Below are 26681 nucleotides of genomic sequence, written 5' to 3'. Positions count from 1 at the left end.
ATTTGAAGGTCGTTAGATGAACAGCTTTGCTTAGTGGCATTAGGTCTACTAATTTCAAGCGTATGTCTGGGGTTGTTGGGCGACACCAAGAGGGAAGGGGATGAAAGCGTTGAATGTTTTGTCGGTTGGTGGAGAGGCCAGCTTCATCAGATAGTCTAGTGGCATGATGCATAAAAGACTGCAGGTACCCATTAGAACTCTTTGACTCCTGAATTATTTTCCATGTTTAGATGGAATTAATTTTTTTTGCCATTCGGGGTGAAAAGAATGCTTTGATTAGACTTTTATAAATTTTTTGTTTATAATATAGCACAAAGCAATTATAATAAAACAAAAAATTATTTTTATATTAATGTTTGAAAATTAAAAATAAACATTTACAGACTGCGAAAAAAGCCTCTAGGATCTAGATCTAGAGCAATATAATAAAAAATAAATATTTACCAACAAGTTTCAGATGTATTTTATTGCCGGCATGGAAGAGGTAAAGATACTGATGACAGTCTGGTGTAAAGTCTTTCACATCCCAGGATCTTAAAATGGTATGACGATCCTTAAAATACAAATAAAAACTCCATGAGTCACAAACATCACAATTTTTGTTATCTTTTAGCTCACTTGGTTACCTAAACTAGTCCATATCAATACACTTTTTATAAAGCTTTTATGAAGTCTGACTGACTTTTTGATAAACATTGTGTACATGTTATTCTCCCACTTCCCATACTCAGATCAAGTTGAAACATAGCACTATTATTCATTGTCCTTAACAAAACATAATTAACCAAAGAGTTAAATGATTATTGGCTACATGTAATTTTAATTGGTGAAAAGTAAAGGTGGTTGGTCATTGTGCTGGCCACATGACACCCTCACTTACAATAGGCCACAGAAACAGATGACCTTTATATCATCTGTCCTATAGACCACAAGGTCTGAAAGGGGAACTTTCCTTTTTTATGTGTTCTTACAAACTGACAGGAGAAGGGATGAAAGGCGGAACACTGGCGCCTCAAAACCAGTTTAGCTTCGTGTTGATGGGGCACGTCAGCCTAAATAACGCAACCCATCTAGGAGAAGGAAAACTCTGTGGCGATACTCCCCCGTGTGGATATCGGGGCTTGGAAATGACCAAGAGAAATAAATAACCCCATTGCCTTTCCACTTGCATTTCACTAAGTGAATAATAGTGGACCTTCCCCCCCTCTAGGTGCTTTTTGACGGAGGTCTGGATTGCACTACACCAGACGGAGGTCCTTGTCTCACTACATTGTAATACTAGATATAAATCCATCATGAAGTGTTTTTTTTCTGGATCTGGTGAATGTGATATCGTGAAGGGGCCTGGATCCAGGATGTGACGATTCCACAGGGCATACCCAGGGCACAGTCCACTTTAAGCTTTCTACTGCAGAAAAGTTCCATTTGGAGAGCTCTATGGATGGCGGAGAATGGACCATTGGTCAACCCCACCTTGTCCCATGGATATTCCGGTTACAGTCTTCAGACCTAGATGTTTCCTTTTATGTCAGTATTGGAGAAAATTGCCAAGACCGAAAACTCCCTTAAAATGCGGGGACTATATATTTATATATTTAAAAAAAGCCTGAGGAAACACCCAGCCTACACTAAATGCCAAGGAATTTAACGAAAAATCCATACGAGCTCAGACGTCGCCTCGTAAAAGGTCTGCGCATGGCAGTTTCTTCCAGGACTGCCTGTGATAAGTCAGCTACTGGAAATAAAAAACAGACTAGCAGCAAACACCTAAACCTTTTGCAACTCAACATCTTAGGCCTACAAAACAAGACAACAGAACTCCAACACATACTCAAGAAGCATGATATACACATAGCGCTATTGCAATAAACACTACTGCCCAAGAAAGGCTACACACAGTACAGATGTCTTTGCACCAAATGCCAGGGAATTATGACCCTCATAAGAAATGACACACAAGCCACAGTAAAACAAATACAGAACACTACAGATATCGACATGCAGGAAATACTTCTTTGGAGAGGAGGAACAAAGTACACCATCAAAAACTACTATTGCCCACCATCATCAACAGCAGAAATAGACATACAACTACCACACTACACAAGGACAATAATAGCTGGCGACGTCAATGCACATACACTTTCCCTAGGCTACCCACACTACAACAAGCGTGGCAAAGAAATATAGGATGTAAAAAATGCCTCTAACCTACAACTTCTGCAAAACAAAACTTCACCTTCAACTTTCCTCCACAGAGCACACAACACAACTAGCAGACCTGACCTAACTTTTATCTCTACAGATATTACCGACTCTTCTAAAATAACAGTACTTGAAGACATAGGTAGTGACCACAGGCCTATATTCCTCAATATTGGAACGCCAGGTAGATACCAATCCAACAAAACAACTAGATGGAACTATAAAAAAGCAAACTGGGCAGCTTTTTCACAAGAAACAGACACAAGACTATCAAGCATAATTGAGACAGACGTCAATTAAACCTACACAACTATAGTCTCCAACATCTTACAAGCAGCAAAAAAACACATCCCTCGAGGCCAAGTTAAGAAATACAAACCTTTTTGGACACCTGAATTAGATAAATTAGTAAAAGAAAGAAACATGGCCAGGAAGACTATAGAAAAAAAACCTACTAGAGAGAACAAGACAACGTACAACAAATTGACATGACCTATAAGATACAAAATTAAAACAGAAAAAAAGAAAAAGTGGACCACAACATGCGAACAACTAGATCTAAAGAAGGATGGTCAAAAGGCCTGGACCTTCCGCACCGGTTAGCAGGAAAGAAACAAATAACAAACCCCCAACCTATAAAAGGCAATGACGACATAATAACAGAAAACCTTAAAAAGGCTGAAACCTTCAATAAATATTTTGCCAGCATTAACAAGTCAAAGCCAAGAAAACAACTGGACCAGGCCTTCAGTAATATCTTAAAGAAAGAAGAAAAGCTCCAACAGTCAACTGTCAGATCTTTGACACTCCCTTCACTCTACATGAGCTCAATACTGCCCTAAAAAGCCTCAAGTCAAGAAAATCCCCTGGACCCGATAAAATAACAAATGAAATGATTCGGGGACTAGGACCACAGGCCCAAAACTGTATACTTAACTTTAACTTTATCAACCATACATGGAAAACTGGAGACATACCACAGGAATGGAGAACCGCAAACATAATACCCATTTTAAAGAAAAGTAAACCACCTGGAGACTCAAAAAGTTATAGATCAATATCTCTAACATCCAACATTGGCAAAATGGCAGAAAAAATGATCAATAACCGACTTTATTGGTGGCTAGAAAGTACTTGCTAACTCCACAATGCACAAGCTGGCTTCAGGAAAGCAAGTAGAACAGAAGACCACCTCTTTCGTTTTATCCAGGACACAGTAGAAGGGTTTCGTGAAAACAAGCACACTACAGCAGTATTTATAGATTTGCAGCAAGCCTATGATAGAGTGTGGAGAAAAGGTCTATTTTTGAAGATGAAAAAAATGGGCATCCATGGAAAAATGTACAGCTGGATCAGGGCATTCTTAAAAAACAGAACCATCCAAACCCGATTCAAAGGTGCCATCTCTAGTAAAAAAAGTTTGGAAGAAGGGCTACCACAAGGTTCAGCCCTTAGCTGCACTCTCTTTCTAATCTTCATGAATGACCTCCCGGACCTCATTTTGGTCAATAAGGCACTTTATGCAGACGACCTTTTAATTTGGACTACAGAGAAATATCCAGTGCTGACTAGATCCAAACTAAATAGAGCCCTCACAACTATCTCCACAAATTCAAAATTATGGAAAATGGAAATAAACAAAGAAAAGTCAGTTTATTCAATCTTTAGCCACAGCAACAAAACAGCAAAAAGAAACTACATCCTAAAAATAGACTTTCAGCCAATAAATAAAGAAGAAAATCCAACATATCTTGGTGTAAAACTAGACCAAAGACTGTCTCTAAAACACTTTATGGCAGATTTAAAAGAAAAGGCATTACAAAGATTAAACATAATAAAACACCTAACAGGAACATCGTGGGGAGCTGAAAAGAAAACCTTAAGACAGTTATACACTGGATATGTCAGATCTGTAATGGATAACTGTCTCTCCATACAAGTAGCTGCCAACAAAACCTATCAATCATCATTAGATACAATCCAAAACCAAGCCTTGCAGCTAATTAGTGGAGGTATGAGAACTACTCCCACAGCAGTCTGTGAAATAGACTCCAATATTGAACCTCTTAAGTTAAGGCGCAACAGAGCAGCATTAGAAGCTATTGAGAGATACAGAAGGTTGGAGGAAATATAGGAAAAACAACCAAAAAAAAGCAAAGGACTCTGATCCAACTTACTGACGAACTAGCCCTAAAACACCACCTACCCAATAACAGAGAAAAAATTACCAGGTTTTAAAACATTACACCCGGACTAAACTACAAACAACCAACCATCAAAACACATTTACTAAATAACAAACGAATCAAATCCACTGGAGCTCAAAGAAGGCACGCTTGAAACAATCGAAAGCTATCAAAAAAACAGCTATCCATATTTATACATGTAGTGTAACTGAGTTGATTTTCTGCGTGCGTCCAGCGTGTCTGAAGGTCATGGCCATTGTTGTGTTTCATGTCCAGTGTGTGTGTGTATATAGACTGCATCAGTGGTATGCTAGACATGCTGGTTTCATTCACTGTTTACTGTAGTCTAATTTTGTTGAATAAAGCCATGTTATTGGTATTCTAGTCGTTATCATTTCATTACAATACAGATGGATCGGCTTTCAAAGCTACCATCAATGCTGGTCTTGGTGCCTTCCTGATCTTCCCTAAAAATAAACACTTTGAGATAAGCGCACCCTGTGGCGATTACTGCTCAAACTTCCAAGCTGAAATTGAGGCAATTACCATAGCACTTCAGACAGTGGAAAACAAATTATATGAAGGAGTGCAACCACCATCAGATATTGTTGTCTTTACAGACTCCCAATCTACTCTGCAAGCACCTCAAAAAGCCCAAGAGAGTTGACAACACTCATTGTGATAATCCACCAGATGACATCAAAATTAAATATCAATATCACACTACAGTGGATCCCTGGACACATTGGCATCATGGGAAATGAAAAGGCAGATAAGCTATCAAAGGCAGGTTCATCTATGGAACAACCAGATAGACCTGTTAACTACCTCACCCTAAGGTCAATGTTAGTCAACAATCACAAAGAGGAGTGGCTCAACCAATGGGCATCAGGAAACACAGGCAGAGCCATGTACAGAGAAATGACTACGCCTAACAAACTGGACAGTATTAACTTCCTCCCCCGCAAAGAACAATCTACAATCTTCCAACTAAGAACAGGACACACACCACTATTAAATTACCACCTGAACAAAATAAACTCCACACAACTACCCCTTTGCAGACACTGCACCCACCCCTTTGAAACCATAAACCATATCCTCTTTGAATGCCCCTCCCTAATCCACCTTAGGCAGACCCTACTTCCACTACAGCCCAACAAAGAACAATCTACAATCTTCCAACTAAGAACAGGACACACACCACTATTAAATTACCACCTGAACAAAATAAACTCCACACAACTACCCCTTTGCAGACACTGCGCCCACCCCTTTGAAACCGTAAACCATATCCTCTTTGAATGCCCCTCCCTAATCCACCTTAGGCAGATCCTACTTCCACTACAGCCCAACATAACCAACACCCTGTACGGCAGTGCTGAACAACTGAAGAAAACAGCACACTTTTTTCCTTGGCACAGTCTGCAAAAGAGCTCACAGCTCAGCAGCAATAAAGCTGGCTAGAAGAAGAAGAAGAATGTGAAAAGTGAAATAGAACTAACAGTATTGAGATAAGTGCCAGTAAATGTGCAGCTATTTTATAAGCTTTGTTTATTTTTTTATTTTGCTTGTTACATTTCTTTCTTATTAGAGGCTCAATGTATTGAGAAACTATATTGTGATCTTATATTTCTGTATTACAACATTGTTTCTTTATAAAATCAACTTGTCAAGATGTAACCTTATAAATTGAGAGCTTTAATTCATTCTTCTTCTAGCCACATTTTTGTTGCTGACCTTTAAGCTCTTTAGCTGCCCACTTTTCCTCATTTAGACCTTGTGATCTATAAGACAGATGATGTATAGGTCATCTGTTTCTGTGGCCCACAGTTAATGAGGGTATCATGTGGCCAGCACAATGACCAATGGCCTTTACATTTCCCCAACTATTACCAGGTACCCATTACAGTTTTGTGGACTCAGGAGCGCCCTTAAAATCCTGAAATTAAAAACCCAGTCATCACTCGGATTCAAACTCGAGACCCCTCAGTTTGAAAGCCAAGTGCTTTACCACTTAGTCACCACAACCTGTCCCATAGAAAAAAATGTGCTGTTTACTTTTTAGCTGTTCTACACTGCCATACAGTCTTGGTTATTTTGTGGTAATTGGTTCTGTCTGCGATGAATTAACTTCTGTGAAATTTCCTTTATTAATTCACTTTTTGTGTTTATTATATTTCTAAGTAAAAAGGGAAAATGGTGTCAGATCATGTCTCAGTGGTTCAAGTGTAGTTACATAAATAATTTAGTGTTCTTGCTACAAGTCTGGAGCATAAAATTGAAAAAATTTCAGAAACTCAATAAAGTCTCATACAAACTAGAAAATCTTGATGAATTTTATTTTTATTTAATGTACATAATCCAGCTCAGGCTTTAGAACAGCCACAAAAACAGTGTTTCTTGTTTTAAGCACCAAAGAGTTTTTTTTAAATATTTGGCATTTTCAATAGAAGTGGAAGAAAGAGAGAAAGAAAAATATTATGGGGTAATAGCTTGAACAAATTTGCTTCTTTAATTTTTTGTTGCCAGTTTCAACATGACGCTAAATGCTGAAACAATGAACAATGCATACATATAGCATATGTGAAGCACTAGGGTCCACATTTTTATAAGAGAAATTTGTGAATTATATAAACACAATAAGGGACTGTAACAAGCAGGGCAATAACCAGTAACCCCAGAAAGAGTCTTTATATATGTAATATGTATGCATCATTCAGTTTTGAAGTGAGACTGCAATTTGTGTTTTCAGTTAACCAGGAGATTATTGCAAGCTTCATTCAAAGACCAATGTCTGAGTACCACTCATGGAATCAAATTTTTAGACAGTCTTACTTACATGAGGTTAAGTGAAGAAACATGAAGTAATCTTAAAAAGAAATTTAAAACAAAAATCTAACATAAAATGGAAAAAAAATCTTACAGTATGTGCTTTGTCTTGTTAAATGAACAGCCAAAAGAAGCAAGCAAAAGCTTCATCAGCTTGACACCACATCAGGTCCACATCTTTTAGTGCTGATCCCTTGATGTACATGACTCTATCAGACCTCTATTAGAAGACTTGCTTACTGGTTTCCAACTCACGGGGACACAGCAGAATTACATCTCTATTCTTGAAAAAAAAAAGATGTATAAGGTTAAGCATTCTGATAGCTGAATTAAACATTTTTAAGTTTCTTGGGTTAAATTTTTTCTTTACAACTAATCAAGTTTTCAGTCCAATTTCTTTTGAAATATAGACAAATGGTCAACATCTTAACAAACTATATTTATTATGACTGTTTCTTATTGCCTTAAACTCAGATTACTCTGCTAAGTCATTGGTTTCCCTTGCTGATTCAGGCAACCCATATAAGGTAGGCATTTGAGTTTAGTGTACTCTAAGGCATCCTTGATTCCAGAAGTTCAAAACACAGTCTTCATCTGTATTTGAACTCAATATCCCTCAGTTTGGAAGCCAAGCATTTTACGACTCAGCACCCATGCTCCCAGGTATGTTTGTAACTAATTTTTATTACATGGTTCCCTGGGATCCCCACCACCCAAGAGGAGGTTTGGATTACTACATAAACTTCATTTTTCAAGGAACATAAAAAAAAACTTTAAAAGAAACACTTTTTGATAACTAAAATCAAATTTTTCAACTAATTAATTAATTTATTTATTGCTTTTATATAGTGCAACTTTCATGCTTATAGCATGCTCAGAGTGCTTTGGCTCAATCTCATCTGTGGACCAGTAGGGGGTAGTTATCTGGGAGAAGGTTTTCCGTGCTGCTTTGATAGGTATTCAAGCCAATCTCAAGCGTACTTAGCCTCTAGATCCCACATCTAAAGGCAAATATTAGTTTTAAATACTGATGAAAATAAATATTTATAATGTCAAATGGCCAAGTCAAATACATGTCCATGTGTACCTGTCTAGATTATTTGTGTATAGTTAAAGAACAATGTATAACTAAGAGACATTACAAAATATCATTAACTTAGCTTCATAATGAAATATGTATATGATTGATTAATAAGATTATGAAATACATTAAGATTATTTATTTGATAATGCCTAACTATATAACATTACATTGAGACATGGTGACTGAGTGGCTTCCGAACCAGGGGAGGTTCTGTGTTCAAATCCTGGTGAAGACTGGGATTTTTATTTTGGGATCATAAGGCACCTATGATTCCATCCAGTTCTAATGGGTACCTGACATAAGTTGTGGAAAAGTAAAATCGGTAGGTCATTATGCTGGCCACATATCACCCTCATTAACTATGGGCTACAGAAACAGATGACATTTACATGATCTTCCTTATAGATCACAAGGTCTGAAAGGGGAACTATAATAGCAATTCAATTATGAAATAACTGTAAAAATACTTAGCTAAATTATGAACTAATCCTAAAAATACTTAGACTAGATTATGAGACTTGAGTATGATTACCTGGCTAGGTATAAAAACAAATGCCAGGGCAATGGTTAGAATCATTAAGAGTCGGCCCAGCCAAATGTCAGAGGAAACATCTTCATAGCCAACAGTGGAGAACGTGACAACAGCAAAATTGAAAGACTCATAAATATTGAAGTTTGAGCTGCTGCTTCCTCTCTGAATGTGTTGAATAGTGCAGATACTTGAAGGAAGGAAATCAAAAAGAAAACTTAAGTTAACTCATGTAAACCTATGTATATTTATGTTTATTACTGACAAAGAAAATAAGGCAAGCTATTAACTCAAGAAACTGGGTCAGAGAATACATGGTCACTTAATTATAACTAATTATTTATTCAATTTAACTCACACTCTGTCAAAAACTAACTCTACAGCACAATTTCTAGAGGCTATATTTTAGATTCTGATAAAAACAATATAAATTTTTAAGCTATATTACATTTTACACAGCACTATATCTAGTCTAGGCTACATAGCACATAGACAAACACACACCGAGATTTATTTATTATTGTTCTTTGGAATATACATATTATAATTAATAATAATAATAATAGCTTTTATATAGTGCTACTTTCATGCTTATAGCATGCTCAGAGCGCTATGTTCCAATCTCATTTATTGACCAGTGGAGGGGGTGGGGGGTATCTGGGAGAAGGTTTTCCGTGATGCCTTTAGGTGCTTTGCTCAAGTTGGGTGTCGAACCTCGAGCCCACTTAATAGGTAGCCAACACAAACGTACTTAGCCTCTGGATCATGCTTCCCAACATATGTCAAGATCTGTAAGTCTGTTAATAAGAGTAATATTATGTGTACAGAAACAATCAATCTTCTGATCAACACAAACTCGACAGACCCAGATTAGACATATTATTGATCTAAATCAGACAATATGAATAATAATAACAATTGCTAGAGTTCTTAATGTCAAACGTGAAAAAGCTAATGAAAACATTGTTGCTTATGTAATGTGTCTAGAAGAAAGTGGACTCTTCTAATAAACTTGTTCTGAAGCAAATAGTCAAACAAATTTGTGATACTCGCTATAGCTCTGCATCAGCAATCGTACACAAAATAAAACTAAATGAATCTGAAAATTGACACAAAGAGATGCAGTGATAAAGGAACTGCAACATCAACAAAATACAGATGACATCATATGTAACATCCTCTTGAGTGATAGTTTAAAAAAGGACAGATTAGATTTTGCTGTGTTATTAGAGATCACATTAATTTGAGACACTAGAGACTTATTTAAAGAGATAGGCAACTCATTTATTAAATGTTCCTGAGTTTAATTATTGTGCTTTGGAATATGTGCTTTGTAGCCTAGATATAGTGCTGTGTAATATGTAATATTCTGTTCTACAGAATCTAAAATATAGCCGAAAATAGTGCTATAGGGTTAGTTTTTGATATATTATATCGAATTGAGTACTAGAAATACAGATGGATGCCTGCCTGTTCATATGGTAATCGATCAGGCTGACTGTGTATTTTACATGTTTCTGATATTCCTTCAGATTTGAATATTAAATGTATTTTATCCAAGCCAAGGAGATGATGACAGGCAGAGTTTGAACCCAGGACCATTAAGACCAGCAACCAGGCAACCATCCTGTCATCTAGATGTTGTTCCAAGTTTTAACCCAGCTCATACTCTGCCATCCAGCGAGAAGTTTGGGCTTGGTTGAAGAAATGGTTATTTCTGAAAGATGCGATAGGGTTAACTGTGTGCTATAACTTGACAAATGTGACCCAGGCCAGTAAAACAGTTCAGCGTACTGTGTTGGTGTACAAGGGACAGTACTGGTATGAATGTTACACATAAATATAACCCATGTGATTTTTGGGGACCAAACTGTCAGTCTACCGTGAAGTCGGTCTAGGGACAGTGAATCCTTGAGTGAAGCAGTCACAAGTCCAGAATGAGATAGAGAGAGAGCTTAGTATGGCAGTATGGCAATTTTGAGTTTATTAAGCATTTGAGTCAGTGTATCCTATAGCCAATGGTGTAGTATTTGATGTTATGTGTTTGTTATTAAAATACCACATTATTTTGGAACTCTTGTTGTCAAGTTCTTGAGTTAGATGTGTTCTGTTGAGCAGTGTTTACAGAAGGCCTGTTAGAGAGAATCAGAATTACAATATACAAAACCAAACAAATATTTTTTTTTTCCAATTAATATCGAGAGAAGATTCGCCCGACAGAATAATAATTGTTTTGCCATTTCTTCACTAAACATTGTGTAGGTTGATGCTATGTGTTCAAATTGATCCAAGTAATTTTCAAGAGTTTCCTCTTTGATGTTAAAGTTATGGAATTTGGAGATGTTTGTTGGGTCTATATATTAGGGTTTACTTTGACTGCTTCTACTTTTGCTAATTCTATCCATTCCTCACTTTCTTTTTGTTTGATTTCTAATTCTTTTTGTTTGAGTTCTAAGTCTTTAAATTCTTTTTGATGAGCTCGTTAAGCTGCTCTTTCATCTCTTTCTCTTATTCCCCAATATCTGTTTCTAGTTTATCCCTCTCTTTCTTTTCAGCTTTTTCTAATTCTAATTCAATAAATTGTGAGAAATTTGTGGAGGGATCCAAAAAGGCTATGGCACCTTACCCGAAAATAAAGGCAGCTATCCAGAGAGATGAAAGGGGCAGCCCCCAAGAAGGTTGTGCGCAGGGCAAACTACTTTGTCATATAAAAAAACAAATACTGTCATAAAAGCTTCTACTCACAAGAAAACCTGGACAGATCTCAAAGGAAAACGGCCTTGGCCTGGAAAAGACATGATTTTTGTTTTGCAACATGGAACGTGCAAAGCCTTTATAGAGCAGGTGCGCTAGCCCAACTTACTGAAGTGTTAAAGAAATAAAGGATACCTCTTGTAGCCATACAGGAAACCAGGTGGAAAAACATTCTCAGAACTAAGGAGTATACTATATTTTATAGTGGTGGAAGCATTAACTTAGGTACAGGTTTTGCTGTAAAAAGAAAATGGCAGGTAATGTCATTGGACTTAAACCTGTAAGTGATAGACTCTGCTCACTACGTTTGAGAGGAAAATTCTTTAACATATTATTCATCAATGTCCATACCCCTACTGAAGATGCAGATGATAACACAAAAGAAGCCTTCTATGATGGACTGGAAAGAATTTATGATGAAGCACCAAAGCTAAACATCAAAATAAATCCTAGGAGATTTTAATGCAAAAATTGGAAAAGAACCAGCATACAGGCCAACAATTGGCAAAGAAAGCTTACATGAATAGTCCAACAATAATGGCATAAGATTAGTGAATTTTGCATCAGGAAAAAGAATGTCTATCTGCAACATTAAATTTTAACATGAGAGTATTCACAAGGTAACCTGGATCTCACTCGATTTAACACCCAGAATCAAATAGATCATATACTCATAGATAAGAGACATGGATCGGATATGCTAGATCAGAAGTGTGCAAATTACGGCCCACAGGCCACATGAGATCCGCCTGTTTTATGCGACCTGCGCATACCTACAGAAATTATGTGAGCTCATAGATTTTGCATATAAAGAATGCAAATATATAAAAAATAACTAATTTTAAATATCTATATAAATTATTGAAATTTCTGATTCTTATCAGTTATGATGAAGAGGTGAAAGAAATAGTCTCTACACATCATTCTAAAAAGCCTAAACTAAACCTAGCGTAAATTCTTATTTGCAATATTTTAAAGATCCAGTCAAAGATTGAAACTCAGAGAAGTACTTGAAGATTTGGAAATAAAACATTCCAATGATCGGTACCACAGTAGTGTCTGCTGGCTTAACATGGACAAGATATTGAGTAGAATATTGGATCTCAAGGAAGAAATTGTTACGTTCCTTGAAGGACATTGACTATGACTTTGCTACTAATATTTCTAATGAAGCGTGGAAGACTCAAACGTTTTTTTTCTTCGGAGGTATTGCACATGAAATGTATGTGCATGCTAAATCTTTTCAAACAAAACTTTCCCATTTTTCCAGGCAAGCAAGTGAAAACAGATTTTGACATTTTCCTTTGCTGAAAGGTAAAACTATTTCTAGTAAGACGGTTTAATTATTTGAATTATTTGATTGTGGAATGGGCTGAATACTTTGAGGGGACAATGGAGAATATGAACTGCCACATTGGAGGACCAGATCCCTTAGTGAACCAACACTCATTGAAACATCAGAAATAATTAGGACCACAAAGAATCACAAAGCACCAGGAGAGGACCAAATTACAGCACAACTAATTAAATATGGAGGAGAACACTTAGATTCCCAAATACACAGACTAATATCCAGAATTTGGGAAGAAGAAGTAATACCAACAGAATGGGAAACAGCTCTTATAATCCCAATACACAAAAAAGGATCCAAGCTAAAGTGCTGCAATTACAGAGGAATCTCTCTACTAAATGTGACTGATCCTGTCTAGGCTTATAACTAAGAGGCTAGGAAAATACTCAGAAGAAATCTTAGGTGACTAGTAATCTGATTTCAGATCAGATAGATCCACAACTGTGGGTCCACAACCAACAGGGACGATATACAGCTAACCTCTACAATACCTTGCTTATGCCGATGACATTGCCTTATTGGGTAAAGAAACGTCTGACATTGCTAGTTTTTTCACACAACTAGAAGAAGCATCTCGACCAGCAGGACTTGAGGTCAATGACAGTAAACTTGAGTAAACCCAAGTACCCAAATATCACATCATATAATTTAGATTATTTTAGATTAGATCTAGATCTAGTTGCCTTCCAATCTCCCCTTTCACTAGATCTATTCTAACATATATTCAATACTGGATCTACTCATGATCTAGCATCAATTTTTTTATTCATTTTCACTACTAAAAAAAATTGGTCTCAAATTTGTCAAATGTTAATGAGACAAATTCAACAAATTTATACAAATTGCTACCCAAATTGCTACTAGAAACTCTAGACCTAGATTAGTCTAGTTAACTCTAGTTCTAGATTTTTTCGAGATCTAGACTCTACTGTAGTACTGTCTCTACTGTAACTATCTAGATTCTAGTTTGTCTAGATTACTCGTCTCTAGAAACTCTAGATCTAGATCTAGTATAGTTTAGTCGTCTAGGTCTAGATCTTGAATCTTCATCTAGTCTATCTCTATAGTCTATAAGTCTATAATTTATTTCGTAGAGTTAGTTATTATATAGTAATATACTTATTATATAGATCTAGATCTACTCTATAACTCTACTACTAACTAGATCTAGTTACTAGTAGTACTACTAGTACTTGTAGTAGTAGTAGTACTACTAGTAGTAGTTAAGTAGTACTAGATCTAGATCATCTAGTGTCTAGATCTAGTACTAGTAAAAGTTACTAGATCTAGTACTAGTAACTAGTTACAAGTGACTAGACTAGTCTACTACTTCACTACTTACTACTAGAATTACTTACCCCAATCATTATTTATATCCATATTCTACAGCTGAAACATTAGAATCTTATTCATAAGCCTAAATATGTTTCATTTTGAAGGCTTTCAAAAAATCCATTCCAACACGCTGCAGAGATGAGATAATCATAAGCCATGATAAGCACCTAAAAATATCTTCACTATCGCTCTTCTAGGTCAGAGTTAGTAAAGGTATAAATCGTTATTTAAAAACTAGCAGTGCGTGCGTAAACGAAACAACCCAAAATCGGCGACTAATCGGCGCCTTCGACATAGCGGTCACGCTCTAGTTGTCTACCTACAGTGAAGTCCAGAAGGGCGTAGGCGCCATTATCCCATTGGTGGTTAGAAAGGCTTTTATCTAACTACCAGTCCTGGACGTAGGGCTCTTCACCTCTGTCCTGTCTGAGGCAGGGGCGTAGCCAGGAATTTTTCATCGATTGGGGGCCCGGGGGGCTTGGCCTCTTTGGGGGCCCCTGCAGTTGCTTAATATTAAACTTTCAATGTAAAAAACACTCATTAGGGGGCCCCCCTCAAGTGGGGACCCGGGGGGATTTTGAAATGCTCCCCCCTCCTACCCCCACTTTAGCTACGCCACTGGTCTGAGGGCTCCCAACGGTAGACGGCCATATCGATTGACTGGGCCAGACCGGACCTAGACGTGTACACAGCGCACCGTCCCCGTTCCTGGGCCCCACTCGCTACAAGTGGCCGAGAACAGTGCTAACTTGGGGAGCTTGTCTCATATTCCTATACTGTGACCGCCACTGTTCCGTGCAAGGACCGCCACTCCAGCTAACGAGACACTGATGACGGCCCCCTTGTGGAACGGCGTGACGGACTTTTTGGACATTCGCAACTATAAATTTCAATATTGTAAAAGGAAAGTTTCCCTTTCAGACCTTGCGATCTATGGGGCAGATGATGTTAAGGTCATCTGTTTCTATGGCCAACTTTTAACGAGCAGGGTGTCATGTGGCCAGCACAACGACCAACCGCCTTTACTTTCCCAAATTAAGTCAGGTCACCATTAGATTTGGGTGGACCGAAATTCAAAATCCCAGTCTTCACAAAGCCGAGCGCTTAACCAATATGCCACCGCGCCCCCCTCCCCAGTACAAATTTGTTAATTTTTTTTGTTATTGATTCATGTATTTTCTTCGCCAAAGAATAATTGTGCTAAAGTTTCAACTTGATCCAAGAATGGGAATGGGAGAAATGACGTGTTCAAACTTTTTACCAGACAGACAAGATTTGGTATACGCTTTGTAAAAAAACAGGTCTATTGTGTAAGTGATGTGGATTTTTTTTTAAAGTTTCGGACACTTCTTTCGAAATGAAGATCATTCATTCCAGGCCAAACCTCATGCGTGACGTCGGGGGATGACGTCATTGACGACGAGTATTGAAGTGCATATCGCTCGAACAGGCGGCCACCAGGGGCGTAGCTAGGAATTTTTCATCGTTGGGGGGCCCAGGGCTTGACCTCTTTTGAGGCCTCCGCATTTTGCGTAATATTTTTTTTTTATATAAAAAAAAACACACTAATTTGGTTGCCCTAAAAATGGGGGGGGGGGGTCGTGGGAATTTTCAAATACTCCCCCTCCCCTTCCCCAATTGTTTTTACAAAGCTTATATCAACTCTGTCTGTCTGGTCAAAAAGTTTGTATTTTTTTTTTCTAAAAGTATTTTTTTTTAAAATTTTCTTGTTCATATATTAATTTTTAAGCGATGGGAATTTCAAATCACTGTCCACTGAAAGAAAACCTAGATAAATGTCAGCGCTATTGTGTCTCTAGTGCAATGTTTCCCAAACTTTTTCCTTAAAGGAACACTTCGCATGTTCTGAGTATTTAGCGAAACTTTTCGCTTATTTTTTTTTCACTTGGTAGCCTTAATATGGATTGTGTATGTGTGTGTGTTTATATTGTTACGATCTTCTCTATCAGGCCTTTTGCAAACACTGCCAACAACACAACACATCTAAAACAACTTGACTACAAAAGCTTCAATAAACAAAGTGGCGGTTTAATGACAAATTACATCAACAACAGCCAATAAACACAATTGGCTACACTAACTGAAATGCTTTTCTTCACAACAGAACTGCCTAACTAATCCCTACAAGTCTCTCTAGCTCGCACAGCTACATCTTAGAGGACTCTCAAGGTACTGCACAGTCTTTCTCTTGCTGTCTTGGACTCAACTGTCTTTCTTTACACACGAGTCTCTCCCCCGTAAAGGCTATCTGTCACATGACCTCAGCACAGGTCATACTTGCGTGCACTAGCCCTTGACCTGTGTGATTGGCATGAGTAATGTATGTCAGTAGGCCGCACACACATTAACCCTTTCAGTCCGCCACTAAAGTTACTACAATATGGTGACGGTGGGAAGAGTTTAGCGGTTGTCCCTAATTAACATGCGTAACTAGATTAACACATGTATTTGATAAGGACGTAATTATATTTTTGAGAAACGTCTGTAATTCATAAGATAAAATAAGAAGTATTTTTATAGCAACCCAATTCATTATAGTAGAAGTAAATAAGAGATTGTTACGTAAGACTTTGGTCCTTTTTTATAAGATGTCCGGCTAGATTAGGGTCACTTTATACATGCAAGCCCAAGGAGCACAGAAAGAAGGACAACGCCTTCAAAAGGAGGACAATGAAAATAAAACTTAAAAAAAAAAGTTTTGCAACTTAGTTAATGAAACGTGTCATTCAATCTTAAATTGCAAAACAACTCATAGGTAGCCTACCCATTTCAGACCTTGCTATTGATAGGGAGGGGTAGATGACGTTAAAGCTCATCTATTTCAATGGCCGACTGTTTCAACGAGGGTTTTATATGACCAATACAACGTTCAACCGCCTTTACCTTCCCCAACTAATGTTAAGCACCCATTAGAGTTGGGTGGACTCAGCAGGGGTGTCCTAGGAATCCACGTAGAATGCAATTTTTCTGTTCTCTAAATGATTTGTGTAGTTCTGGTCACACACATGATTATATTTCACACCTATCTCCCATTCAATTCATCATTTGAGAGTGAGTTTATGTGATTAAAGCAGAAGATATAAAGCAGTGGTTCCCAAACTTTTTTGTCTCGTAGACCCCTTGCCATTTTTTTCTGGTTTTCGGTAGATCCATTGCTTAACTTGCAAATTTTTTGCAAATTCATAAACATTTTTTAAAAATAATTTCTAAATGTTGTTAGTTGAAGAGTGAAAATTGTAAAACTACATATGAAGTCATATAGAACTATTGCTGGCTGCCTGGTCGTGCGGTTTGCCCGCTGGACTGTCGATCAAGATTTATCGATGGTCCAGGGTTCAAACCCTGCCCACTCCCATCCCTCGTCTTCCTGAAGTAGGTTTGGACTAGGAAGTAATTATCTTGAACTCTCAAGAAACATCCGAAACATATAAAACAAACATTTATATTGAAATTTAAACCAATTAAAATAACAATTTATATGTATTGCTGGAATCACTAAACACACTGGAAAGGTGTTTTTTTTTAAGGCTTATCCTCCGTTGCTATGAATATAATGTTTCATATAGGAATTTGTTGTTCTATGAAGTAGTCCTTCCAACATTAAATATTAATTAGTTAATTTTCTTGAAATATCATTGTAAAAGGTTTCGCAAAGAGCAGTTTCTTATGTATTTCTTGATTTTCACGTGTGGCACAAATATTGAATCTGCGGAACTGTTTTCATTAACCTTGGTTTGCTACCCACCTAGCAGACGGAAAACAGAACTCAAACCTTTGCTGCCTTGCACCTATACCCAAACGTGGGAAAGGTTTTGTGGGTCACCCTGTGGAAAAATAAGGAGACGGCGTAGGCGACCATTAGGCAGTTTGTAGCACACAGCGCTACACTATATCAAACCTCTTAATGTTGATCCCAAGCTGTATAGGCCTACCAGTGGTTTGGACTTCTTTGGTGTGAGGAAATATTTCAATCAGGTTTTTCGTAATAGTGGCTAGCCCTAATCACACTGCACACGTGCGTCGGTATGACTTCCCCCTACCCTGCATTTTGATAAAATAATTGATGGTATTACCGCAATTGGGGGGAGGGGGGGGGGGTTCTTGTAGTCTCCTTTGTTCAAATGTTCAGTGTGTTCACGTGTTATTAGTGTGTTGGCAGTCTTCTGTTAGTTTTTTTTCCTCTTCTTGTTCATGTTAATAAAATGGAATTGTATCTTAAACATTTTTAGTTGTAATGAGGTTGTTCCGAATCTCGATCTACTTTTCAAAAAGTCACTCTGTGGCGTGTTTACAGAGGCTAGGCCTTGTTATTTCCATTACTTTTCAACTGCTAATATCATAATATATAACATGCTAAAGTCAACTGAATAAATGTATGAATAGTTCAATTATTTTAAGCGTATTAAAGAAGGAACAACTGCTGCTACAATTAGTTTTTTTTTTTTTGTGGTATATCTCAATGTCACTTTACCATTGAGATGTAGGCAGTATAAGCCAACTAGCCTCTGTCAAAAGTACTGATGCAACAAACGATAGCATATTTGGTCTAAACCCAGTTAATCTATTTGAATGGAAGTTCTTTTTTTTTTATTTTATTTATTTAAATTTTTTGTGAAATCTATATCCAATAAATCCAGAAATACGATGTTTACAAACGATCTTGCAAGATAAAAAAAAAGGCTGGTTGCAAACTACACACACACACACACACAAAACACACATATATATATATATATATATATATATTCGCGCGTGTGTGTGTGTTTTTCCGGTCCTATCCCCTTTTTTTTATAAACTTCAGCTATTAGTTCAACTTATGTATTTCATATACCGATAGTTCCTGATATATTATGCATATCAATGACATAATAAGAATTATTAAAATGTGTGTTGTATAGGCCTACATGTATTAGGCCCTATTATGTTTTTTTAAGAAATTCAGTAAGTTACTTTATACGAAATGTTACAGCAAAGTTTAAAAAATGCGTAGACGAAATAGATCTAAAGACATTGTAGGCCTACTTGGCAAGTAACAATGAAAGGATGGGGTAAGACAAATTTGGCCTGTGTTGTAGTCGATCTATAATTATCCTTGACCTTCAGATGTGCTATTTATTCGCTAGACAATCAACCCTATTATGCACAAGGAGACGGCAGTCTTTTCATCATTACAGCAACTAGTCGACATATCGAGACACCGACTACACGATAGACTAGGCCTATCTGACCAATCCAACACAAACTAATGGTCAACTCTCCACCGTTTAGCGATCTAGCCTGTTTATTTTAAGGCAGAAAGGGATGGGTGTGGGTGAAAGTGTTACTGTTTTTTTTCTAGGTTTGATCACCTGAATGCTCTGAGCATATAGCTTTAGTAATGTCAGTGTATGACCTATATGACCTATAGACCAACGCTTCCGAACCATCTGTCAATTGTTTAACTATCTTTTTAAGTGAAATTATAAAAAGATGTATATCTTAGATTTTCCTATTATTAAAATATTAACAAATTATAGTTTGGCGCTAATTAATTAATTAAAAATTAAAACCACTAAATATTGTCATAAAACGCTTCATATTCCCACTATAAACAAACAAAAACTAAGTACGGGGTGAGATGTAAACACAACCACGACGTGACTAGGAAGAAACACCCCATTAGATCATAAGTGATACTATGGTCTATCATCATTATCATCTTTCCTTTGCGTTCCTCATGGAACCTAGGGCCTCAGTAAAAGCACACCACATCCACGGTCTCTTGCTAGTTTTTTAATGGCTTCCCAGCTCTTCCCGGTCCTCTCGGCTTCATCTAGTACACTGCGTCGCCACGTCTTTTTTGGTCTCCCTCTACGTCTTATGCCTTGGGGGTTCCACTCTTAAAGCCTGTCTAGCTCTGTTGTTGGTATCTTTTGTAAGGGTGTGACCAATCCATCTCCACTTTATTTCTAAGATCTGCATATCTTAATTTCTCTGTCAACCAATCTCACACAGGTGTTTTTTTAAATTTTGTCGTACAGGTATATTTTAAAGATATTTCTCAGACATCTGTTGATGAAGATCTGTAATTTTTTTTTTGTTGATGCTTCAGTTGTTCCCCAAACATGGTCTATAGACTATACTACTCTATACCATGTATACGCATTTTGTGTTTTCCAAACACTGTCAAAGCCTGTTACCGTTTGTTCAGAAGAGTGGTCATTCCGACGTGACAACTAGCTATTGATCTGCACTGTCCACAGGTTGTGACGTTGCAGGTCAGTGTTGAGGCTTTTTATAACGAATGGCCTCGGTCATTCTCGAAGTTGAGAGAAGTAAAAAAGTATATAACAAGTTCTAGGACACAGAGCAGGTTGACTTCACTTGCTGTTCTATCCATGAGCGATGTTCTGTTGTCACAGATAAATAAATAAAATACTGTAGACATTAATTATAACAATAATACTAACAGAGACTTTGTGTTTATACAAGTAGACATAGAAGACTTTCCTTTTTTTTATATTTCGTAATATCCTTTCCAGTACTTTCTCACAAAAACATTCACAACAAACATTGACGTAATATAAACATATTAGCACAAGCGAAAAACAGCAAACGTTTAGAAATAGATTCACTGGTTTCTGAATTATTTCATTAGAAGACCAAAAGAAAAAAAAGTAAATAAATGTTAGATTGATCTAATATTAATTGATAGACATTAAAATAAACATCGCTAATTATCAATGTAAACTAGTTTTAATTAACTAGATTGGTTAGATTTATTATTACACACAAGATAGATGGCTCCACACTGTCGTCTAGACTAGCGGTTCTCAACCTTTTAAGCTCGGTGACCCCTTTTTACAATTCCTCACTTTGCCGCGACCCCTCCCCCCTTACACACACACAGCAATAGAAGAGTAGACAATAACAATCCATATTTTCGATGGTCTTAGGCGACACCTGGCAAGTCGTCAATCGACCCCCAAAGGGGTCGCGATCCACAGGTTGAGAACCCCTGGTCTAGACGATCTTGGTCTCGAATCCTGAGACGGTTCCACGACAATTCGTTCACTGACATTTCGTTCACCGACAAATCGTTCACGACTTTTCGTTCACGCGACTATTCGTTCACCAGACATTTCGTTCACCAGACAATTCGTTCACGCGACTATTCGCTCACGGACTATTCGCTCACAGACAACTTGTTCACCGACAACTTGTTCACCGACAGTTGGTTCACGACAAATCGTTCACGCGACTAATCGTTCACGAACAATTCGTTCACAGACAAATAGTTCACAGACAAATCGTTCACTGGATATTTTCAAAAACAAAAAAATTGCTTGAGATCGGGCCTGATCCGAAATTCTTTGTCAGTTTTTGTTTGTTTGTTGTTAATATTTTGTTAACGAGGACAGTATGTGATAAAAAATTATACTTAAAAGAAAAAAGAGATCTTACAAGCAAGCTGAAACATTTAAATGGGCCCTCACTTTACTATAGGTAACATTTTTACTTTCAACATGTAGGCCTTCTTTTACACTCATGTCCATTATGTGGTCTTGTTCGACCTACCCATATTTGTTTATCTTCTTAATAGCGGTCCAGATGTTTAATTAACATACCCATTTTATTGATATCTTATTAACAAAAACAAATCTTATATAATACAGACGTTTCTTCAAAAAAGAAGATGATTACGTCCTACGCGTCATGATTCTGCCACGTCACTGGTTTTCCTGGCTAGCTCAGACACACTAGTATTTTTTCCACAATCCTTTCAGTGTTTTTACGAGAGATAATTTAGATTTTTAACAATGGTACTAGATTTGGTACAATATATGGTTTCACTGTTCAACTCTGAACGTCACATACTAGATACAGATCTAAGGTTAATACTTATCAATTAAGACATCTAAGAAAAAAAAACAACTAATTACATATAGAACACTAGGAAATATTTTGGTTCCCTATCAAAAAATTATAATTTATTGCAAAACAACAAAATAAAAATGTTTCAATAAATTTGTTATTGAAGTCAAAGCAATCAAATTAGTCTACCAATGGGTGGTCACATATAGAAACAAGTTAACTAAAATAAAAATAAAATAAAACTTCATTTAAACTTGATGAAAAGTACTATACTAGTGTCTAGTAGATATTTTCAATGTTAACAGATTGAACATGTGTATAGGCAATGTCCAATAAAATTGTATGACTTCCAGAGGAGCCAGTCTGTCTAGCACTCCACTAGGTGTTAACTAGAGTATCCAGATGAATGGGTAGATTCCCGGTAGATGAAAAAAAAGGGGGGGTGTAAAGGTATATTAAAGGTGAAAGTAAAAATGTTACCTATAGTAAAGTGAGGGCCCGTTTACATTTTTCAGCTAGCTTGTAAGATCTCTTTTTTTTATATTTTTTTTCTTTTAAGTATAATTTTTACCACATACTGTCCTCATTAACAAAATATTAACAACAACAACGAAATTAAATAAACTCGGATTTGACCTGATCTCTAGAAATTTTTTTGCATTTGGAAATAATAGCTAAAAAAGTTTTAATGTAAATAAATTAAACACGCGACGAGAATATATAATATAAACAATATGTTACTATCCAGTGAACGATTTGTCTGTGAACAATTTGTCCGTGCCGTGAACGAATAGTCGCGTGAACGATTTGTCGCGTGAACGATTTGTCGTGAACCAACTGTCGGTGAACAAGTTGTCGGTGAACAAGTTGTCTGTGAGCGAATAGTCCGTGAGCGAATAGTCGCGTGAACGAATAGTCGGGTGAACGAAATGTCTGGTGAACGAATAGTCGCGTGAACGAAAAGTCGTGAACGATTTGTCGGTGAACGAAATGTCAGTGAACGAATTGTCGTGTCCCCTCCTGAGACCACCAATCCCCCAGCCGTCACGCGTGAGACCGTGACCTCCGTGACTCCATATCGAAGGTGCGAGGAGACAGAATTCCAGTAGTGAAGTTTCAACTTGATCAGAAAATAGGTGCTGGAGTAATAACGTGTTCAGATTTTTTTCCAGACGGACAGAGTCAATTTAAGTTTTGTAAAAAGCCTCTCCACTAGTACAGTATGTCATGAGAGAGGGGTGTAAGATGTGAGACTGTGTGCAAGTTGTTTTTTATTGTGAGACATGAGAATTGTGTTGTTAACATTTTTTTTATTCAGGGGAGACTATGTGTGTTGGGCCAGAAGTTCGAGTGCTAAGCTGGTCTTTGTTAGGAGCGGGATTCTGTTTGTTTATAAAGAAGTGGTTCTCAAACTGGGTTTTTTTTTGTTAGGAGCGGGATTCTGTTTGTTTATAAAGAAGTGGTTCTCAAACTGTGGTCCACATACGACCGTGGGGAGGTCCGAAAAAAAAAAAAGAAAATAGTTTACAATTAAAATAATTTCTTCGCTGATAGCCAGTTAATTCGATCGGATAATTCGAATAATAATCGACTCGCCCATCTCTATTGTTTATTGTCTTTTACGAACTATTTTATGACGACCTAGGCAACAGATTTGAAGACACTCTTCACCTGATATACCCTATTGGACTCTACTGAACTCTTTAGCGCGTAGACAAACTCTAGATCCCAATAACAGATTGTAGTGTAACTGAGTTGATTTTCTGCGTGCGTCCAGCGTGTCTGAAGGTCATGGCCATTGTGTATGTGTGTATAGACTGCATCAGTGGTATGCTAGACGTGCTGGTGTCATTCACTGTTTACTGTAGTCTAATTTTGTCGAATAAAGCCATGTTATTGGTATTCTAGTCGTTATCATTTCATTACACAGATCAATCCATACTAATGCAGGAGCAGCTAATTGAGATATCAACACACACACACAATAAAAACACACACACAAAAAGAGGAACTTACAACCAATGTTTGAACAATGATATGAAAGATTCTGGTTTCAAAAATAATTCCAATTTTATACCCTGCATTATGGATCATTGTACAAAGTTGTTGGCTGATTTCCCGTCTTTTATTTGGATACATTGCCGCCAAGAATCTCATGACATTAAAAAAAAAGGACTTGAAATTTGCGGTTGCTATTTATAAAAACATTGACCCGGACACAAATACACTCCTAAAATCTCGTGACAGTTATCCAAGTATTTATTTTAAAACTTACTTTTAACAAAAGTTACAATTTCATAAATCAATCCTTCCCCTTTACTTTTTTTTCTACATTTTAAAAATTATCTACTATGTAGTTCTGTAGCTTTGTCACTTTGAGATTCGAGGGCAAATTTTGACTATTCAAAGGAGTCCCCGGATCAAAAAAGTTTGAGAACCTCTGTTATAGAGTATGAAAGGGATATTATTTTTTCTCTTTTATTTAGTTTGGTTCTTGTTACTGGTAATGATTAGGTCTGTTGACAAATTGTTATACTTTAAAATATTATTACATAAATTGCAATATTAGCCTAGGCGCCCGAGTAATATATGTGTATGGGTGTATTTACTATCTTGTTATTGGTTTTAATGAGATAGGCCTACTTGTATATGTGAATCCGCTGATCTGTAACTAAATCTAAGTTTGTACTCCATTGGGGATTGTTGATATAGTCGTCGTTCACATTCAAGCAATCTAGAATGGTCAACCCATGTACCATCTCTTTCACATTTATATGTACTAACCGCTATCAGAATCCTACTCTTTATCCAGTGTGTTGTTGCATTCACCCACACAAAGCCATTTGTCTACACAATACACTCAGCCCATCCGCATCTTTACACACGCTTTAAGGACCAGCACCCGAATTGCTCTTTCTTTTTAAAAGATGAAACGAAGTTAAAATAAAAACATTTGTAATACATGAAATGTTATTTGGCTTGGTTAATAACAAAACATGGATTGATATACATGGCTCCTTCTGTCTCGTAAGACAATGGATGCGCGAAGATGAGTCACTGGCTTTGGTTACGTCTTGAGACGTGGCAGAATCTGGAGTGGCTGATCAAGCCAATTCTGGATCGGCAGAGTTTGCCACAGTTCGAGCATTTATATTCATCTGTCCTAGGGCTCACTGACAGGGCAGCTTTCTTTTTCTTTCTCTTGACCGATGCAGCTTCATTTCTTGTGCATTCAGCAAAGTTCGTACCAGTACGTACACTCTGTTTCCATGCTGTCCGGTCTTGGGCTATCTCTTCCCACATACTTTGGTCGATGCCCATGGCTCTCATGTCTCGCTTGCAGACATCTCTGTAAGTTAGTCTTGGGCTATCTCCTCCCACATACTTTGGTCGATGCCCATGGCTCTCATGTCTCGCTTGCAGACATCTCTGTAAGTTAGTCTTGGGCTATCTCTTCCCACATACTTTGGTCGATGCCCATGGCTCTCATGTCTCGCTTGCAGACATCTCTGTAAGTTAGTCTTGGACTATCTCCTCCCACATACTTTGGTCGATGCCCATGGCTCTCATGTCTCGCTTGCAGACATCTCTGTAAGTTAGTCTTGGGCTATCTCCTCCCACATACTTTGGTCGATGCCCGTGGCTCTCATGTCTCGCTTGCAGACATCTCTGTAAGTTAGTCTTGGGCTATCTCTTCCCACATACTTTGGTCGATGCCCATGGCTCTCATGTCTCGCTTGCAGACATCTCTGTAAGTTAGTCTTGGGCTATCTCTTCCCACATACTTTGGTCGATGCCCATGGCTCTCATGTCTCGCTTGCAGACATCTCTGTAAGTTAGTCTTGGGCTATCTCCTCCCACATACTTTGGTCGATGCCCGTGGCTCTCATGTCTCGCTTGCAGACATCTCTGTAAGTTAGTCTTGGGCTATCTCTTCCCACATACTTTGGTCGATGCCCATGGCTCTCATGTCTCGCTTGCAGACATCTCTGTAAGTTAGTCTTGGGCTATCTCTTCCCACATACTTTGGTCGATGCCCATGGCTCTCATGTCTCGCTTGCAGACATCTCTGTAAGTTAGTCTTGGGCTATCTCTTCCCACATACTTTGGTCGATGCCCATGGCTCTCATGTCTCGCTTGCAGACATCTCTGTGAGTTAGTCTTGGGCTATCTCTTCCCACATACTTTGGTCGATGCCCATGGCTCTCATGTCTCGCTTGCAGACATCTCTGTAAGTTAGTCTTGGGCTATCTCTTCCCACATACTTTGGTCGATGCCCGTGGCTCTCATGTCTCACTTGCAGACATCTCTGTAAATTAGTCTTGGGCTATCTCTTCCCACATACTTTGGTCGATGACCATGGCTCTCATGTCTCGCTTGCAGACATCTCTGTAAGTTAGTCTTGGGCGGCCCTTGGGTCTGGCTCCCTCTGCTAGCTCAGCGTACAGGATGTCTTTAGGGATTTTCCCATCTGGCATGCGAGTGGATCTGGCATGGATTGATAACTATACAAAAATATTACGTTTTTTT

At 37.7% G+C, this 26681-nt stretch overlaps 2 long non-coding RNA genes across 12 annotated transcripts in view; both read right to left on the bottom strand.

Moving 5' to 3' along the window:
• Positions 1–14341, bottom strand: part of LOC129924168 (uncharacterized) — a 30799-nt gene extending 16458 nt beyond the window's left edge. For 3 of the 11 annotated variants that reach the window (XR_008776130.1, XR_008776135.1, XR_008776140.1), the window contains exons 1-3: positions 8840–10858; positions 7318–7506; positions 445–553 (exon numbers count right to left, since the gene is read on the bottom strand). This is a non-coding gene — a long non-coding RNA (uncharacterized LOC129924168). Of the gene's footprint in view, positions 1–444; positions 554–7317; positions 7507–8474; positions 8601–8839; positions 10870–10895; positions 12343–14299 lie in introns of those variants that run through there. The other 8 variants (XR_008776133.1, XR_008776132.1, XR_008776137.1 and 5 more) reach the window with 8 other exon arrangements.
• Positions 4256–7292, bottom strand: LOC129924181 (uncharacterized). Its single transcript, XR_008776159.1, has 2 exons — positions 5613–7292; positions 4256–4848 (listed from the first exon to the last, which is right to left on the bottom strand). It is a non-coding gene; the product is annotated as an uncharacterized LOC129924181 (long non-coding RNA).
• Positions 14342–26681: the final 12340 nt, after the last annotated feature.

Source organism: Biomphalaria glabrata, unplaced genomic scaffold (genome assembly GCF_947242115.1).
Source record: "Biomphalaria glabrata unplaced genomic scaffold, xgBioGlab47.1 scaffold_19, whole genome shotgun sequence".
Taxonomy (NCBI): Eukaryota; Metazoa; Mollusca; class Gastropoda; family Planorbidae; genus Biomphalaria; species Biomphalaria glabrata.
The sequence above is the reverse complement of the archived record's forward strand: the minus strand, read 5'-3'. Positions and strand labels throughout refer to the sequence as shown.